At 60.7% G+C, this 19,209-nt stretch overlaps 1 protein-coding gene across 1 annotated transcript in view; it reads left to right on the plus strand.

Moving 5' to 3' along the window:
• The window catches only part of FOXK1 (forkhead box K1), a 53,428-nt gene that overhangs the window by 4,078 nt on the left and 30,141 nt on the right, over positions 1–19,209 (plus strand). The window lies entirely within an intron of this gene.

A 19,209-nucleotide genomic window follows, 5' to 3' on the forward strand; every position in this document is an offset into this window, starting at 1 on the left:
GGAATAGGACTCGGTGGTGCCAAAAGGGTATTACACAGGTTTTCAGTGGTGTTCCTAGTTAATACTTTTGAAAAAGACACAGCTATGTTTAAAATTATGCGGAAAGAAAAGAAAGGAAAGCATTTGATTTGGACATAACAGTAATTTACTCTTCGCTGTTTTCCCATCTTGTGAATGGCAGGGGAGAGCCTTGCTAAATTAATGACAACTCGAATTATAGCAATGCCTCATTTCCATAATTACCCTACAGTTAAAGCATTTCATATTAAAATGAGCAGATTATATAAAATGCTTTTACACTGGTTTCCTGGAAATAGGCCCTTGCGTTGTGACTCATTAGGAAACTTTGTAGTTAATTTTCATTGCTACTATCAGTTTTCAGGAGGTTCCACTTTTCTGCTAAAATGTTGCTGGTTGGTTAAAAAGAAAGAACAACAGTGTTTGTGTGGACTTTGCGGAAGGCCGTGCAGAGAGGAGGCGGGGAGACATGCCGCGCGCGGTCCGGGTCCCCACTCGAAGCCGTGGGGACCGTGTGTCCCGGCCGGGTTGCTGGGGCCGGCCCGGTGGCTGGCCCCCTCAGGCCCCACTCGGCCCTCTTCCGGGACATTGACAGCACGCTGTCCCAAGGTGACGAGGACGAGCCGGTGCGTGTTCTGATTTTCCTGGACGGAGCGCTTGCGACGTTCAGTCTCAAGCTGCCTGGCCGTGCGCTTCTCTCCCCCAGGAGCCCTCCCAGTAGACGCGCAGAAGGGAGACGATGCGCTGTCCACGAGCTGCTCGGGAAACTCTCGTGCCCCGCGTCATCTGCATCGTGTTTAACGCGCTGTCTGCTGCGCCTTTCCTTGTCTGCCTTCCCGGTACGTGCGTGCAGAGCCGAGCTCTGCCCACGCAGCCGCCTTGTCGAAACCTCGGTGGCCAGGCCCTGTGCCTTAGCCCAGAGGTCTTCCCCCAAGCTGCCACCTACGTTTCCCGGTGCACAGTTCCCTCTGGACAGAGATGCCCCTGGGCACCCCATACCTGTGTTTATTCTTGCAATTCTCAAGGTGTTTGGTGCAGGCCCTTTTATACCCAAAGAGCTTTTGTTGACATGAGATTTGTCTGTTATTCTTACCGTATTAGAAATTAGAACTGAGAGATTAAAGTATATATATTCATTAACCTATTCAAAAGTAGCAATCGGAAACCTTTTTCAAAAATAACTTTTTGTGGGAGGAAAAAAAAAAAACTTTCCCAAACGAAAACATTTAGAATGGATGTGTTCATGTTGGTGAAAGTGTTGAGGGCCTGCGGGTCGGCACGCGGAGACGGTCCAGCCCCACCCCGGCCGCAGCTGCCCGCGGAGGGGCATCTCAGCGGCCTGTCCCCTGCTGTCCTTCGACGCGTCACCAAAGCGCGACCAGGGGTGCTCCCCACCGCTTCACTGCGGGGCGAAATCTGAAACTTTAGGGGGCTCTCCGTTCCGTCCCGTCAAAACCTGTGACCCCTCCTTTCTTGCGTTTTGAATACGTCTCTCACCCATGCATAGTTTCGTAACCTCACACATTGGTCATTGGGACAAATACTGATTGAGTTTTGCAGATCTTCTAATGTCAGTGTGTCTTACTATACAAAGCAAAGCGTGGTTTACCCTTAAGTTCACTTGGTAGTTAAGTTTGATCGTCTTGAACCGAATACACTGTATTTTTGAAAATAGAAGTCTTCGAAAGGATTAGGGTTTTTGATATAGTTTAATTTTTAAATTTGCTTTAAAAGTTGATGCAGTGTATTTTTATAGAAATGAAAAGGTCATATAATGTAGTCACATAATTTAAGCCACATTATGTCACAAGGGTGGCTGGGTGCCTCCCCGGCCCCTCCCACAGGCTTGCATGTCTCTCTCTCACAGATTCTCTGGGGCTTGGGGGCAGCAGAGGGATTCAGAAAGTAATGTTACAGCCTTCAGGGCCGTGGGCCAGGCGCGGGGCTCCGTGGTGATGAGCTGCGTGGGAGCCGCAGGCACCCGGGGGCCAGCTTGTGCCTGGCGCTCGGTGGCCATGTGCGGGTTCAAGTCCAGGTGCACACAGTGCAGCGGGTGGGGCAGGTCCACGGGAAGCCTTCCCGGGGGAACTCACCCTGCTCCCGAGCTTGGGGCGCAGCTGGCTGGTGAAGTTAAGGAGCCTCTTGCAGGGCCCAGGAAGCTGTGGCTGGAAACAGTGACAGCGCATGTGTAAGCCGAGGGACTCTCGCGCGCGTACTTGGAAAGAATGTTAAAGGGAACCCCGACGACGCTGACGGGGGTGGGGGGTGCCGGCCGGCTCCAGGCCGTGCAGCTGTGTGAGAAGGAAAATTGCTCAGAAGTGTGCACTCCTCCCCCTCCGCCCTTGGGGACATAAATATCCGGTCTGCTTGGCAGGTGTATCCCCGGAAACTGGGAACAGGGCCTTCCCTGGAGAATGTCCTCCCTGTGGCAGGCCCCACGTTACCTGCCTCACCTTGGCTCCCGGCCTGCAGGGATGTTCAGCTCTCTTAGCAGGGACACTTCTCTCTGTCATTTGTGTCGCACACAGATTTCCCAGCCTGCTGACCGCTGGGTGGGCCAGCAGGGATCTTGCGGAGAGTCTGGAACTCTCTGCCGCGATGGCGCGTTCCGTGTCGCACGGGCCAGCTTGGCAGCGAGTCCTGTGCGGCTGCTGAGCGCTGGCAGTGTGGCCGACGTGACTGAAGAGCTGAATTTTTAGTTCTCTTTAGTTTTTCCATTCACGTGAGTTTAAGTAGCTGAGTGTGCGTCTCCCATCGGGTCCTAGAAGGCCACGCAGGGCCGTGGGCGTGGCCGCTGCCTCAGTTTACCCCAGCTGCCCCCAAGGCACAAGCATTGTTTCTGCAGTTTGTTCACAGGTGAGGAAGGCTGGGCAGGTGTGGTCTGGGCCCGGGGCCTGGATAAGGTGGTCTGTGGTCCAGGGCGCGCGGGGAGGAGCCCGCAGCCCCCTCCTGCCAAAAGACTGCTTGTTGCTGAAGACGCTGACCATTCTCTCCAGCCCCTGCCATCGGGACGCAGACAAGTTAGAGTGCACGGCTTCTGTCCCCTTTGTCACCCTGGTTCTTGAAGCCAGAGGGAGGAAGGGGACCCGAAAGGTGGTCTCTGCGGACCATAGACAAAGGGAGACACAGACGTGCCGACGTGGGGGACGTGAGAAAACCTCCGTGGTCCTTCACAGCCCCGGGTGCGCTGTGCGTGGCGGGCATCGTGGACAGCGTGGGAGCCCTGCCCTTCAGCGTAATGCTGTGGTTTGCAGCAGGGGTCCCCAAGCTGCGGGCCATGGACCAGTACCGGTTCCGTGGCCAGTTAGGAGCCCAGCCGCACAGCTGGGTGAGCTGCAGGTGAGCGAATGAGGCCTGCACCTGCAGCCGGCATCACCGCCGCAGCTCCGCCTCAGAACACCGAGCGTTAGATGCTCACAGGAGCACCGGGCCCTGGGGCCAACAAGGTTGGGGACCGCTGGTTTACAGCTTTGCAGGTCATAAAATGCTTCATAAACAAGTGAGTGCGCTGCGTGGGTCTGGCTGTCCCTGTCGGCCTGGACACCCGTTCATACCGGGTGGCACTCGTCAGTGTGATTGGTCGTTACCTGACGTGACTGTCCCTGGGACCTGCCCCAGGAAGCTGCGAATCCCCCGAGAGCAGGGCCAGGTTCTTTCACAGCGTTGCGTTCCTGGTGCCAGCGCAGAGCTGGGCGCTGAAAAGTCGCTCGGCGTCTGCTGCGTGATTGACACGTGTAACCTGCAGGCCGCTGGCTGTCCCGACAGCAGCGCCAACACCTCGCTCACAGGATGCCCAGAACAGGTGCTGCCCATCCACGGTCAGACAAGGCCTCCGTCCCGTGGCGAGTCGGGGCCCCGGGCCGGCGCTGGCTGGTGCCACCCCCCCCACCGCCCCCCGCACCTCCACCCCCACCCCTGTGAGCTCACTCTCCCCTGCAGTGGTGGCTGCACCGGGCCTGCGGGAGCGTCAGTGGGCAGGCCCGGAAGTGGCAGGTCTCGCTCAGCTCGCGTGCGGGTGACTGGAGCTCGGTCCACGGCCACTCCAAGGGAGGCCCAGGCCACGCGCCCAGGAAGGAGCAGCTTGCTGATCTCTGCCACATTGAGGGCCAGTCAGCAAACTGTAGCCTGTGGGCCAAATCCTGCCAGACTTTTGTTTTTATAGAGTTTTATTGGAGCGCAGCCACATTTTCATGCTGTCTGGCTGCCTAGTTGCGACAGAGAGCATGTGGCCCAAAAACCTGCACTGTTTACAGGAACAGGGTGTGCAGCGCTGGTCTGGACCCTCCGCCCTCTGCCACGTCCGTGCGTTTCCCCGAGGCGGGCCAGCACCTTCTCGCTCCTCGGTCCCTCCGTGCAGAGCCCCTGTATTTCTCAACATGTTCTGTTCGATCTGGATGTCGTGCGTATTTGTTTGGGGGATGATTAGTTAACATGAGTGAGATCTTCGTTTCCCTTGTCGTTCTGTTTTCTAAAAGGTCAGTGTTTACATGTAGGAAAGATGGCGCTGTCTCTGCACGTTTGCTCTTTTGTTGGTACGCGCTCTTTAATACTGATTTGTTTTTTTCAATTTTACATTTTGAAAAAATGTCAAGCTTCTAAAAACGTTACAAGACTAGTACAAATAATTCCTATACATCTTCTGCCCAGATTCATCCGTTTTTGACATTCGGCTGCATTTGCTCTAGTATTCTCCCCCCATATACATACATTATTTGAGAACGGGTTATGTAGATCTGATCCTTTTTCATTAATGCTACAATATGTATTTCCTAAGAAAGATGGTATTTTTCCATAACCACAGCCTTTTTAAAAAAAAAATTTTTTTATAAGATTTTATTTGAGCCAAACCGATGACCTTGCCAGGAAGCCAGATCACAAATGCTTTCCATAGCCGCGGTCTTGCTATTAGATCGAGCGCGCTGGGCATCACTGCGACCCACTGACCTAGCCCAGAGCCCCATCCACCTTCGCAGGATCCCAGCCGCGGCCGGGTCCTGTCCAGGTGGAGCCTTGCGTCCCGCCAGCCCGGCGTATGCGTCGCCTGACCCTGGAGCAGACCCTCAGCCTTCCCCTGTTTGAGTGACCTTGGCATTTCTAAAGGAAAACAAGACGGTTATGTTATCAGCATCTCTCAATTTGGGTTTGTCTCACTTGACCAAATCCTGATTGGGTTGGAGTTGAGCATCTTCCACTGAACCACTAGAAAGGGGACGCGCTCCACCCGTCACACCAGCGCCACTCAGACACTGGCGTCCTCGATGCAGATGGTGTGGGTCGCTTGTTCCGGGGGCATCGGGGCCTCTCCACCAAGTCGTTACTGTTTTTCCTCTGTAGCTAACAAGTACTTTTTGAGGTTTAGTACTGGAATAAAATGTTAATGTTGTATCCAGTCACATTGACTGTTTCTAGTAACAGTTTTTAATTCACTTTTCACATGTGTCATCATCTTAATCTGCAAGTAACAGTTACTTTGTCTCTTTTTTGTTGTTGTCTTGTTGAATTGCCTAGAACCTCCAAGTAACACTGAATAAATCCCACAACTGGGGCTTCTTTCTTCCCTCTGGCCCTACCAGGAATGCTCCGAGGCATTTCAGAGCAAACACAGCTCGCCACGTAAAAGCCACTCTCTCAAGGCCTCTCTCTGGGGCGAGGTCCCGTGGGCAGCACGCCGGCGCCCAGGGCTCCGCGTCCTGCCGTCTCGGTGTTCCTTAGTGGTTGGTAGTTTGCTTATCTGATGCACCGAGTATCGTGGGGGCAGGACTGTGCCGTGCTGGTTGGCTTCCTGGAACCGCAGGACCTGCCAGCATGCTTGGCACACAGCACTGGGGCACTTGGTGCGTTGTTGGCAGAATGCATCAAGAAATAAACAGGACAGATCGGAATGCAGAACCAATCTGGCCAAAGAAAGTGATAGCAGTTTAGCTTTTGCAAGGTCTGGCTTCGTCTCCCCCCAGCTGGGTGCCCTGGGACAAGTTGACAGAACCTCAGGCTCCTGTCTGTAGCCCGAGCCACTCCTGGGTGATCATGAGACATGAACACACTCACGCAGTGTGTTGCAGGGCCCACCTCAGTGCTGGCATGTAGGTACGCCCGCCGTCTGCCGCATCGTCATCGCTGTCACCGTGACGGAGAGGGACTGTGTTCGCCCCACAGAGCATCTGGTGTCTGAAGTGAGGTCTGACCCATGGGTACGGAAGCTGTGGCAGCGCCTCGCGCCCATCACAGTGGAGGGGCGTGGACAGGCCCTTTGCCTTGCGGCGAGGTGCGACCCCCGGCCAGGTGTCCCAGAGCAGCATGCTCTTGCATCGCCAGGGCCCCTCCTGGCTCCTACAGGTGTGTGATCGGAGTGAAGCATGGAGGTGTGTTTTCTTGTGCTTCTCCGAGCTGCTTGTCCAAAGAATGGGAGCTCAAAATACAGGGAGCCGAGAAGGTGAACTCGGGCTCTCCCTCGGATCGGCGTGAGCAGCCTTGGCAGGGCGCACAGCCCGGCTGGTCAGGCAGGACACCGAGATGAGCAGGGCAGAGGGCTTTGATGCCCAGCCAGCCTCGGTCACCGGTCACTCATGTCGCGGCAGTGTGTAGCGAGGCAAACGTTACGAGTTGGCGACGGGAGCCCAGAACTGGTCAGATAACCCATAGGTATTTCGAGGCATAAAAAATACAGAAAAGTGCAGAGGACAATTTACCACGTGCGTGTGTGACCACAAGGCATCGGTACTGGTTTACATTTGGCCATATTTTTTCAAGCCTTTTTTAAAAGAGAATCCCTCGCAGATGACGTCGAGGTCCCCTGCGTTTTTCCCTTTCCACCCTGCTTTTCTCCCTTCTCCAGAGACAGCGACCTTTGGGGATTTAACCCTTTCTCGGGCCTTCCAAACACACAGAGGCCTACGAATAACACGCCGCCTAGCAGTGCGCGGGGAGCGGTTTACGTAGACGGTGCCAGGCAACCTCTTCAGCGTGCTGTGCGTAATTCCATGTCTCCAGATAGACTTCTTCAGGGGTGATGCCATCAGACACAGATAACTGCGACTGTCCCCCAGTGGCCCTGCCGTTTGGGCCCAGGCCTCCCCTGCGGCACGGCCTCGTTTCCTGCTGCCCTTGTTCTCATGGCTCTAACCACAGTGGCTTCCTTAGCGCCTGGGTGGCCTTGCTGACCCCCGTGTGTCTGCATCCGGCCTTCAGGACTCCCCGCCGGGCTCAGGGGGAGCACCGCTGTCCGCTTCGCCCCCTCGTCCCCAGCCCGCCTCTCCTGAGCCGCTGCCAGGCCGTGTAGCAGCCGCAGCCGAGACGAGCCGACCTGAGTGCCCCGACCCCAGCGGGCATGGCCCCGGAGGCGAAGTGGGTGCCGGATTCTCGAACTTGGACCAGACTCCGGCCTTTGTGAAGAGTCCGCGTAAGGCAGGCTCCCCCAGGAGCGCCCACGCCCTCGGCCACCGCGCGCGGCTGGCTTAGCGCCCTGCACTGTCCGGTCCCGTCAGCTTCCGCCGCGTGTGCTCCACCTGCCGGCACGTGGAGCCCGCGTTACGCGTCCGCCGGATTTGGGCATATTTCATTCTTCAGGTTTCTTACCCTCCGTTACACCTCTAACCTTTCAGGGAGTGACCCGTAATTCTGACATTTGGGGATTTGATGCTCAAATCTGTTTTTTACTTTACCTAATCAATAATTTTGTCAAATTTCATGATAACTCCTTGTGGCCTTCATCTTTTACAATTTTCAGAATCATTAAACTAAAAGAAAAAATGGGTAAAATTCTTAAAGTCAGTGACCTTTTAAAGGAGTAGAGGGTATCTCTTTGGAGAGCTGTCTATCCAAAACGACTTCTCTAGAGGGTTCCAGATTTCTGATATGGTAGTTAACAGGAAGTCGGACGTCTGGAATTCTAAGGCTTACTTGGGAGCTTTATCAGCCTGCATTCTCTAACTTTTTTTTTTAAGTCAAAAATTCTTCAGTGCCATTTCTTTACAAAGGAGCCAGTTTCTAAAAGACAGCAAAAACTATATATGTGTATATATATATATGTATGTATGTTTATTTCAAACTTCTTGGTATTAAATATGTTTATAGAAAATTTGGAAAATACAGAAATGTGGAAAGGAGAAAAGTCACCAGTAACCCCTGACCACAGAGGTGACCGCTAACGCAGTTCAGCGAGTTTTCTCTGTTTCATTAAAAAAAAAAAAAAAAAGGCGGGAACAGGCACCTGCCGAAGCTGGTCTTTGGGGTGTCAAGCCGCGGTGCTCCAGCCCTGTCCCCGGGGCTCCGAAGCGCCATTCTCATGTTAATGTCTGTTTAGGGCAGTGGGTTAGGGCCGCTGTGGCCCGGGGAGTTAGGCCTTCACCTCTGTGGCACGCCCCGCAGCGGAATGCAAACAAACAGAAGGGAGGGGACACAGCAGGGCTCCACAAACAGGCGGGTCCCCTGGGGGGCGGGGGGGGGGGGAGGCTGCTGCGCTGGTCGCTGGCTGGGAGGGAGCCTCGCCCAGGCGTGGTCCTGGGCCGCGTCCTGAGGACTGGGGCACAGTGCTCGTGCTGCCCACGGCCAGCGTCGCTTCCAGCGGTCCTGTTCCCAGAGCGGAGACGCGTCAGAGGCCCGATGCGCCTGGCCGGAGCGTCATGGGCGATCCGGAGTTGGGGGGAGGGCGCCCGCACCCCGCGGTCGTCTGCGTGCTTTCGGCTCCTCTGGGGGAGCGGCAGACGCTTCCCACTGTTCTCAGCACTTTTTTTTTTTTGGCAAGGTCTACAGATAATCTTATTAAAAGTGGACAGATGCCACGATAGCCCGCGAAGCGCTCTCGTGAGGACGTAGCCTAGCGACTCTGCGCTGTCACTGCGTCCCCCCGCAGTTCCTCCGTGAAGACGAGCCTGGGGCCCGAGGGTTCCCCCTGGTCCCCGCGGACGCGAGACGTGGGATCCGCCCAGACGTGGGCTCGGGGACAGGACACCCATGGCCCAGGGCCCAGCGGGGCGGGAGGGGCGGTACAGGCCGAGGGAAAGAGGGAGGCTTCCCCGCTCCCCGCCGCCCGGACCACAGTCTTGTTTTCGTTTTTGTGAAGCGCACTAGCTCTGTGGGGCCAGTGGCGCAACAGGGGGAGTCCCTGGGGACTCAGGGCCGGTGGGCCCCGGCCGGGGAGAGGGGCCGGGTGGGCGCCTGGCTTGGTTTTTAGTTCAGAGAAAACCGTCCTGATGGATAGGCCTTCGGGAGAAGTCTGGGGCACCGATGCAATTTACGTAACAATTAAACTGGTTTAGTGCCCCCGTGCTGCCGAGACCCGCGCTTCTCCCGGCCGTTGTTCAGCATTGTTAATCTGTTTTATGGCCTGGTTTCCCCAAGTGGGGGATTCCTTCTCCTTGGTACTAAACACATGCGGAGACCTGGGAGGCTGCAGTGGCGAGGCTGGCTCTCAGAGCGGCCCAGGAACCTTCCTCCCGCCGCCCCGCCCGGCCCCGCCCCACCCGGCTTGTCCCGGCTCCAGCCACGCTGGCCGGCTCCAGGCCTGTGAAAGCCACTTTGCTCTCGACGCTCAGGTCCTCGCGTCTGCTCCCCATTCTGAGCTGATGGAGGACGAGCCCCCCCACCCCCACCCCAGTGGGGGCTAACCGAGGGGCCGCCCCCCCCCCACCCCACTTGGCTCCGGCGGCTTCCCTGGCTCTCAGCGGTGGGCTTGGCAGGGTCTGTGTCTGGGGCCAGGTTCAGGTCTCTGCAGGTTCTGCCGGGTACTGACTCTGGTGTCCTGCGTTTTGTCTTGGGCCTTGTCCAGGTTGGCGTGGAGGCCTCCGAAATGAGCCCGTCGCTTTGTAAACAGCATCCGGTTGCCAGCAAATGCCCCGCCCCCCGCCTCCCGCAGGAAACCCGGCTCCCCTGGCATGAGTGGCGGGCTGGGCGAGGCCACGCCCTCGGGAAGGGCTGAGCAGCATAAAGTCTAAGTTGGCCTTCAGTTAGCCACAGTCACTTTTTTAGTATGGAGTTTATGTGACAAAGAACAAAGGTGACCAAAGCGTAATAAATTAGTGTAATAAAAACATAGCAGTTTGCCCCGGATGGTATTGACTTCACCTTCTGCGTGATCTGGGAGAGTTTTCTCCCGATGTGTCTGGTGAGGCCGCCGCTGGAGGTGTGGCCTGCCCCCCCACCCTGCTCTCAGCCCCCATGTTTGAGTGATGGCCTTGCGGTGGGGGGCCCTCCTGTTCCCCCTGGCCACTCCCTCTTGGGGAGCTTGCGGTAGGCAGCAGTCAAATGCTGCTTCTGGAAAAGAGGCCAGGAGAAAATACCGACTCCTGGAAGTGGCCGGAGGAGCACTTGGTGGCTGCAGCGCTGGAGCCCCGGCCCCCCCCCCTTGTGGCCTCAGTGCCTGCCCCGCTCCCCGCCCCCGCCCCCCCACCCCCACTGGGAAAGCCCCCGACTCCGGCTCCAGCTCTGGCTCCTCCGGCTCCAGCTCCGGCTCCTCCTGCTCCAGCTCCGGCTCCTCCGGCTCCGGCTCCAGCTCCTCTGGCTCCGGCTCCGGCTCCAGCTCCTCCGGCTCCGGCTCCGGCTCCAGCTCCTCTGGCCCCGGCCCCGGCCCCGGCCCCGGCCCCAACCCTGGCCCCGGCCCCAGCCCTGGCCCCGGCCTGCCTGGGCCCCTGCTGCCCCAGCTGTTTCCCCCGCCCAGGCTGAGGCCCTGTGTGTGGCTCCTGCCGCCTGTGCCGCTCACTCTGCATCACGGACGACTCGGCCGCGTCTGTCCACCCGCCTCCCTGACGGGGTCGCGGGCCCCGTGCTCCAGGGGAAGCTGCTGTGCCTTCTGTATTTTATTCCTAGGGCCTGCACGGGGCCAGGCGCCTACGCGTTTGATAACTGTGTTGCCGAGGTAGAGGCCGGGCGGGCACGCGGCAGGGGAGGCCGTGTCCGGGCAGCGTGGCGGGCCCACCGCGGCCGGCTGCGACCTGGGGAACTCCAGCCCTGTCTGCCAGGGCAGGCCACACCCCAGTCCTGACCCCACGCACCACGCGGGCCTCGCCCGAGAACTTGGCGCGCACGCGCTTCGCGGGTCGTGGTGGCGCGTGAGGGTGCGAGGCGTCCAGAGGGAGAAGTTCCAGAATTTGACTGGTGAAATGGTGAACTCCTTTGGCCACACTAAAGTTAATGCACGTGGTTAAAATTTTCAAACTGCACATTTTGCCCCGGGTTTGAACGCGTGGGCAGCGAGGTCCCGCAGGGCAGTGCTGACTCCCTGCCGGAGAGTCACCTGGAGCTGCCCGGCGCCCCCTCTCGCTGCTCACCTGCAAGGCAGGCGTGGTGGCGGTCCTCACCTCCACAGTGGCCGGGGTGGCCGGGCTCGCCGAGGACAGCACCCAGGGCGACGCCCAGCTCGCGGGAGCCGGCAGACAGCCGCCCACTGTCTGACGCGTGAGGTGCGGACATCAGGCGGAAGGGTGGCTTTTTAACGTTAAGTCACGTGGTGGTAGGGTGCTTCAGCCGCAGTTATGATTTTTATTGTCAAAAACCAGTTGACAAAATTCGGTTTCTCTGTTTTCTCATCCGTAAGAAGGTGAGAAACGAGCTGGAACAGGAGCCATCGTTTACCGTTTCGATGACTTTGGACAGTGAGTCCCAGAGGTGACTTATCTCCAGTGAGCCTCAGTTTCCCCGTCTGTCAAACAGTGCAGCTGCCTGCTTCCTTTCTGACATGACGGAGCCTCGCAGAAAGTACTGGGCGAAGTGGTTTCCTGCCTGTGGCCTTGGTTCACTCGCTGCCCGCAGGGACAGGGTGGTGATGAGCGCGTGCCCGAGGGGTGGCGTGCGGGGGTCTGTGTGGGCGACCGCCCTCTAACAGAAAGGCCCCCGCGGACGCGAGAGAAGAGGGGCGCCAGGCAGGCCGTCCGCGGTCCCGTCGTCCTCGCCGCGGCCACAGGGCCGGGGCCGCATGGCCCAGGCTGCATCCGACGGGAACCGAGCTTGGCGCCGTCCCCGTCACCACGGGGCGCAGCCGTGCCGCGGCTCGGGGTCCTCCCGGTCGCTGTCTTCACTGCTGCTGCCGCTCCGGGTCAGCGTCCTGTGGCTCGTTTGCTTCCCTGCTCTGTGGGGTTCTTCTCGGCGGAGATGGGCACCCCTCGGTGTTACCGGGGAGCACTTGTTAGATGCCGTCCTGGCCTTCGGGGGTCCAGGAAGCCGGGTCGAGGTTCACGATCCTCAGAGGGCTCCGGAGCTCTGGGCGCCCGGAGAACCCGAATAATTGGTTGCAGGCGGCAAAGCCGGGCTCCGCCCCAGGTCTCCCGACCCTTAGCCGTCATCGCTTTTCCTGCTCACCGGGGTCTCCCTCTATGACGCTGTGCCCGAGACCGAGTTTATTCCAGTCCGGTTCTTCCTGTGGGTGCTGCCAGGAGCGCAGGGCGGTCCGCACGGGGCGGCTCTGGTGAAGCCGGGTCAAGGCTGGCTGCTCCGGCCACATGCCCGCCAGGGAGGCCAGGCCAGCCGCAGATGCACCCTGCTGACGGCGGCGAGGCCCACCCGCCATTCTCCCGGCCGCTGGGTGCGGGTGCTGACCTTGAGTGAGGTCGGACTTGGTGAGAGATGTGCAGGGTCAGGACTGGGGCAGGGGCACCAGGAAACGAGACGTGCCCTCGGAGGGGGCTGGGGCAGGGGACACAGGCTGTCAGGGTCACACACTTGGCACCCTTGGGTGCTGGAGGTGGACTGTCTGTGCCGTGTGTCTGTAGCTTCCTGGGTCACTGGCCTTTTCACACGAGACGGCTGGAGTCGAGCGAGCCGGACGGTCAGACGTCACAGCCTCACGCAGCCGGCCGTGCCCCCCACCCCCACCCCCACCCCGAGGTCGCTCCCTGGGGCTCGGACCCTGTCTCGGAAACGTGGGGGCGAGCGCGGCAGGTGCCGTCTGCTCTGCGCGCGGCGCCGGCCGCGGTGGCTCTGAGGACCACTGACTGAGGACGGCCCGTCCCTCTGGGGCGCAGTTCGCAGCCTCTCGCCCCTCGGGACAGCACGTGGCCACGGAGGTGGAGGCGACATGTGCCTTTCGCTCTGATTCGCCACCATCAAGGAGCAGGCTCCCCAGAGGTGGCCAGGCCCCGTCGTTCTGGCCTCGGTCTCCCCAGAGAGGACGCGGCCGTGCGCAGAACCGTCCCGCCGCTCCCTGAGCTCAGCCTCAGCTCCCACCCCGAACGCGGCCGCGTCTGCACTCGGCTGGCGTGCGCCACCCCTGGCTTCTCGCCGCGCAGCTTGGGCCTCCCGCCCCCTCGCCCGTGACGGTCTCGGGTGATAGCTCCGCTCCTACGCGAGTGCGTTCAGACCCGTTCATGACCGATCGCCGGCCGGACAGCCGGGGCGAGGTTTGCTGACACAGCAGGGTCGGCGTGGACCGGGCCCTGGGCCGGGCCGAATCATCTCTGTTCCGTTTGTTTCCGGTTGACAAGAGGTGACGCTTATTTTTAAATGGCGCCCATAGCTCTGTGACTTCTGCGGAACTCCAAGCCAGACCTCATTTTTGAATTATGGTCAGAGGGGGAACGCGGCGAATGCTTCTGGGGGACAGCCACTCCCGGCCCCCTGCAGTTGATAAACGTCACATCCAGATTCATAATCGGATACCTCGTTCAGGTAATTTATGTAAGTAAATTAGTAGTTTAGGAAAAATATGTATTTTTCTGCCCTGTTATTTTTCTAGTTACTAAGATTTTTAAACAATTGACAGAAAAAGTTTATTACTGTTCATAGCCCATTACGTGAGCTTAAAGTACTGAAAAAAAGCTTTTTGTGTGTTGTTTCGGCTCTGTCGTGTGCCGGGCCCTGGGCTTGGAGGCGGCTCGGGGGTCCTGCCTGCACCCTCCGAGGCCAGCGCAATAGGAATCCGAGGCGGAGAGAACCCAGGGACGGGCACCGGCCAGGTCCGCGTCCCGACAGGTCGGGCGCCACGGCACCTGAGACACTCTCCGTCCCGTTTTCGAGCGCAGGATCGCGACGCCCACGTCTCGTCGCTGCTGCGGGGGTGGGGGACACGGAGGTGAGGCCCTCGCCTTCTGCCCCCGTGCCGCAGCTCTGCGGAGGAGCGTCGCCCCGTCTCTCCTGGCGGCCTGGGTTCGCGCGCTCCAAAAATAGGGGTGCTTCTTCGTTCGTTTTCTCTTTAGGGCACGTCTCCAAATTTTGATTTACATGTCTGCTGAAGAGGTGACACCTTTCCGCGTTTCACGCCTCAGAGGCCGTGAGGCCAGCAGCCGGGCGCCTCGCATCCCGGCGCCCGGCCCCGGCCCCGCGCAGGACGCGGAAGAGCAGCGTCCCCTCCACCCGCGCTCCCTCCCGCCAAGGAGAGCCAGCGCGTGCCGGGGAGGGGCGCGGGGGGCCCGTGCTGCCCGCATTGCCTCGTGGGTGCGGGTGGGGAAGCCATGCAGGGGGGGTGTCGCCGGAACTGCCCGGCCGGTCCTGGTGTTTCTCCTGCAGGGGGGCGGGGCGGGGCGTGCTGGCGGAGCATCTCGGAGGGGCTGTGGCGTCAGGCTAAGTGACCTGGGCCAGGCGTGGCGGCCGCGGGGCCGAGGGCCCAGGGCGGGCTCTAGCGAGGCCGGCGCTGTGCCCCGCTCTGCCCAGCCCCTGCTGGCGTGGGCAGGACTGCCTCGCTGGCCCGTGGGGCGCCTTCCGCTTGTCAGCAGCCGGCGTCGGACTCCACAGAGCTATTCGGAGTGAACGGGCGGGTGCCTGGGAGTCCCCTGCGTGGTGCGGTGTGGAACTTGGCAAGTCCTTTGTCTCCCACTGTCACCGGCTGACAGGAGCCGGGTCTCACCGGGCGGCTGTGCAGGTGTGTCGTTAAGCCGGGCGTCCCTGGCCGTCACTGCCCGGCACCCCAAGGTCCTCTCGCTGCAGTGCCACCAACAAGGGTGCTCCCACCCACAGCCGGCTCGGGCCGAGAGCGGAGCAGCAGGAAGAGGACATGGCAGAAGCAGCTCCCGGTGGCCGGGCAGGTGGGCAGGAGCCGCCGGCTCCAGCCCGGACCCCACCGTCGAGAGTCCGTAGCTAAAGGACTGGCAAACAGGGGGCCTCTCGGCAGGTCGTGGGCTGCCGTGGTCCGGGTGCGATCGATCCCCGCATTGCCAGTGGAGTGGGCAGGCGGTGCCCAAACTCTTGTGAGAAAGCACAGATGGCCCCGAGCCCGGTCCCATCGCCCCGGTTCAGCTGGGGACAGAGGAGGAAGGGAGCCTGCGCGTCCTCGGAGCGGGCGCAGGCGGCAGGCGCACTCAGTGCAAAGCGGCCGGGCCCTCCAGCGCCTGCAAGCCGCGTCCACACCTCGGTTCCCAGACGGGGAGCCGGCCCGCAGAGGTGGGGTGAGCCGACGCCTGCACGTGGGGCCCCGTGGGTTGTCTGAAGCCGATGGCTCGATTTTTCTTTTTTACGTATATGTAAAGTTAACACTGACGGTGGTGTTGTGTCTGGTGTTTGCAGTGAGGCGCCCCTTTGGATGAGGGGTCGAGACGCGCGGTGGAGGGGCCTCCTGGTCCAGAGGCGAGGGCCCGCGCCCACACCTGACCCACTGCCCACTGGGCCTGGGCGGCCCCTCATCCTCTGAGAGTCTGTTTCTTCATCTGCAAAAAAAAAAGCTTGAATTACATCTCTAAGCAGCACTAATTCTAAAGCATCATCATGATGACGTATTACATTTTTAGCTACAGCAAGCTGGTCCATGCTCCATGACCTTCCTGCGGAACGTGCCGGCCGCACCCTGAGTTGATAACGTGCTTGCGTTTCTCTCAGGTTTTGTTCGCGGGTGCCGGGTTTTTCCCCGCGTAAGTGCAGGGATTACGCGGGGAGGCACTGAGCATCGTGGCCTTCTCGCCTTCTCCCCGGCAGGTGGCTGCGGACCCTGTGCACGAACCGGCCCGCGCCTTCCCGTCCCCTCCGCACAACGGCTCAGTTCTGAAGGAAGGGCCGGCAGGTGCCCGCGCACGCGGCGGTCCAGGGCGGAGTGTGGGCCGCGGCCCGCGGGGGACCCTGCTGTCACCGTGGCCCCTGGCTCCGCAGGCCCGCTCTTTATCTTGAGTGGTCACAGAGTCGCAGGGAGTCGCGGACACGTTGGGAGCGGTCCCCCGTACACGGCACCCAGCTCCCACGCTAGTTACGTCCTAGGGGACTGTAGGGCCGCGTCGGAACCAGGGAACTGACGGTGCTGCAGCCTGTGATTCTGTGTCCCCATCAGCCCCCCGAGACACGCAGCCGTCCCCCCACCCTGCTCCCGCCCCGCGCTGCCTGCCGCAGTCACGGGCTAACCCCGCGCCAGCCCCCCGCACCCGCGACCCTGTTCTCCAGCTCTGATGTGTCGTGTTGGGAATGTTGTGTGAACAGACCCACACGCACCCGCCTCCGTGGTGGCTCGGGCCCGGCACCCGGCTGCGTGGTGGCTCGGGCCCGGCACCCGGCTGCGTGGTGGCTCGGGCTCGGCACCCGCCTCCGTGGTGGCTCGGGCTCGGCACCCGCCTCCGTGGCGCCCGCCTCCGTGGCGGCTCGGGCTCGGCACCCGCCTCCGTGGCGGCTCGGGCCCGGCACCCGCCTCCGTGGTGGCTCGGGCCCGGCACCCGCCTCCGTGGTGTCTCGTGACTTCTTATTGCTGAGCAGTTGATGGTCCGCTGAGGGCACCGACCCCGCCCCGCCCTCCCCCCTTGTTTAAGCTTCACCTCGTGAGGGGCACTGGTTGACCCCCGTTTGAGGCTCTTACACGTACAGCTGCCGTGACTAGTCACGTGTGGGTTTGAGTGGACGCACGTTTTCGTTTCTCTGGGGTAGACGCCCGAGTAGCCTGTATCGTCCACGGATGCTCGTTTCAAGAAAGTGTCCTGTAAGAACGCTTCAGCAAACCCCAGGTCCCAGCTGTCCTCATCACGTCTCCTGGTTGGCGTGGGTTTCTTAGGGTTTGTCCTCTTGGGAATTCACTCGCCCTCTCGAATCTGCGGGTTTATGTTTGTTGCCAGGCTGGGACGTTTTCAGCCGTTCCCTCGTTGGATGCTCTCCCCCCCACCCCCCGCCGTCGGTCTCCTTTTGGTGGTCGGATGACATGAGTGTGCGACCTTTCGCGATGGTCCCACAGGTGCAGGAGGCTGTAGTTTCTGTTTCTTTGCTGAACTTTCTGTTTCTTGTAACTGTTCTTGCGGCGGCTGCTTCAAACCCCCCATCAGGTAACTCTGACGTCAGCGTCATTCCGTGTCGGGTCTGTTGCCGCCTTTTCTTATTTCGTTTGAGATCGTCTTCATTCTTGGTGTGACGAGTAGTTTACATTCTCACCTGGACGTTTGGGGCATGATGTGGGATGACTTTTGGTTTTATTTAAACCTCGTGTTTTATTAGCCCCCCTCTGATGCTGCTCTGACGGGCGAAGGGGGCCACCCCCTGCGACTTCCTGAGTGGCCTCCAGGATGCTGAGGGCATGCGAAGGTCCATACACGTGCTCCACCCCCGGCCGCCTGGGACTGAGACACACTGGGTGCCCTAGTCTCCAGGGGGATGATGCCCCACAGACTTTCAGTGGGAACAGCTTGTGCCCTGTCTTCTTTGGGGACGGCGCGTGTCCCCTGGTCCCCGGTGGGGATGGCGTGAGCCCCTGGTCCCCGGTGGGGACGGCGCGTGTCCCCTGGTCCCCGGTGGGGACGGCGCGAGCCCCCGGCCCTCGGGGACGGGGTGCGCTTTCAGAAGCACGTCTCCACCGAGGTCCCGGCCCAGCAGGGTGAGGCCCGGTCAGCCTGCAGCCCCCCTGCCTGTGGTGTCCTCTCGTCCTCGCCGCCTCCTTCAATGCCCTTCCCCCCTCGACAGAGGTTCCCTAAGGACCAGACGGACCTGTGTGAGCTGTCGCAAACTCTGGCCCGTCTTCCTGTCCAAGTGGGCCTTTTTTGTTTTTTAATTAAGTCTTTCTTAAAGGTCTTGAATATCCCTGGGACTTTATTTGCTCTATTGTCATCGTTGCCATTGGGGTTTTCCATTCGCTTAGTGACCCTCGCTGTGAACCGCCAGGTGCTGCCGCGGGGTGGTTCCATCCAGATCCAGCCGTGGTTTCCTGTGGAGCAGCTCAGATGCGCACAGGACGCTGGGCATGGCCGAGGCCCTGCGCGGAGCCTTGCAGCTAAACCAGATGGAAAACCCCGCCAGAATTTCCCAGCCAACCCCCGTGGCCTCGTGGCCTCTGCCAGTGCCGTGACCCCTGCCACCAGCCATGGCGAGAGGCTGGCGTTCCCTGCGACGGCCAGGCCCGTGTCCTGGAGGCTCTAGAGCACGGCCCTGCCCTAATCTTTCACTCCAGCCCTCCACCCGTGAGAACCCACGGCGCTGGCCCCGTGTCTTCCCGGCTCGCCGGTGTCCAGGCGCCTCTCCGGTGCCCGGCCCTGGGGCGGGACAGCGAGAGGAAAGGCCTGGCTCCTGCCCTGGGAGGTAGCCGTCCAGTGGGCCAGGCAGAGGCGAAAAAGGTGTCGCAGAGCATGACGCACACCTGGAAGACAATAGGGTGCTGGGAGGGGGGGCCTGGGGCCTGCTGTGGGTCGGGCTCCAGGAGGCCTCTTAGCGCGCACTGACGCTCACCCCATGGGCCCCGGCAGGGCAGGGGTGGCGAGACCAGGACTGAGGGGCACAGACGGGCTGGCGGCATCAGTCACGCGGGGCTCAGAAGTTCGTACTTGCTTCCACCAGTCGTGGGCAGCTCCTGAGCAGGGGGTCCCGACTTGCTCCGGAGTTTCCCAGAGGCACCCTGCCGGCCTGGGGGCGGAGTGGCCGCAGGGAGCCCGGGCGCCGGCCAGGCCCCCAGGAAGCAGCGTCCGTGAGGCGCAGGAGGAGACGCCACCACCTCCGTTAAAGTGTGCTTGTCACGCTTGGTCACGTGTGCGGCTGATAAATGGACAGACACGCCTGACTCAGTGCGAGGCTGGGCCAGGGTCCCCACGCGGGCAGCACTGGGAAACGCGGGTGCCGACCCCGGCCTGCGGCCCCGCCCCCCACGCGACGGGCCGGCCGAGACAGGCAGCGCCCGAGCCAGCACTGCCACGCGGAGCGCTTGCCGGCCCTCGCGCGGAGGCCCCTCGCCCGCCGCGCCCTGCACGCTGGTGGCCCTCCGTCCTTGGGTCGGCCCCCTCCCCCTCCCCAGTGACGGAGCGCACCGTGCTGGGGGTGACAGGCGGAAAGGCCAGGCGACACGGCTCATCGTGAGCTGCGCAGGACGGGCGGGCGGAGGGGGTGAGG

This window comes from Rousettus aegyptiacus, unplaced genomic scaffold (assembly GCF_014176215.1).
Source record: "Rousettus aegyptiacus isolate mRouAeg1 unplaced genomic scaffold, mRouAeg1.p scaffold_m13_p_7, whole genome shotgun sequence".
In the NCBI taxonomy this organism is placed as follows: domain Eukaryota; kingdom Metazoa; phylum Chordata; class Mammalia; order Chiroptera; family Pteropodidae; genus Rousettus; species Rousettus aegyptiacus.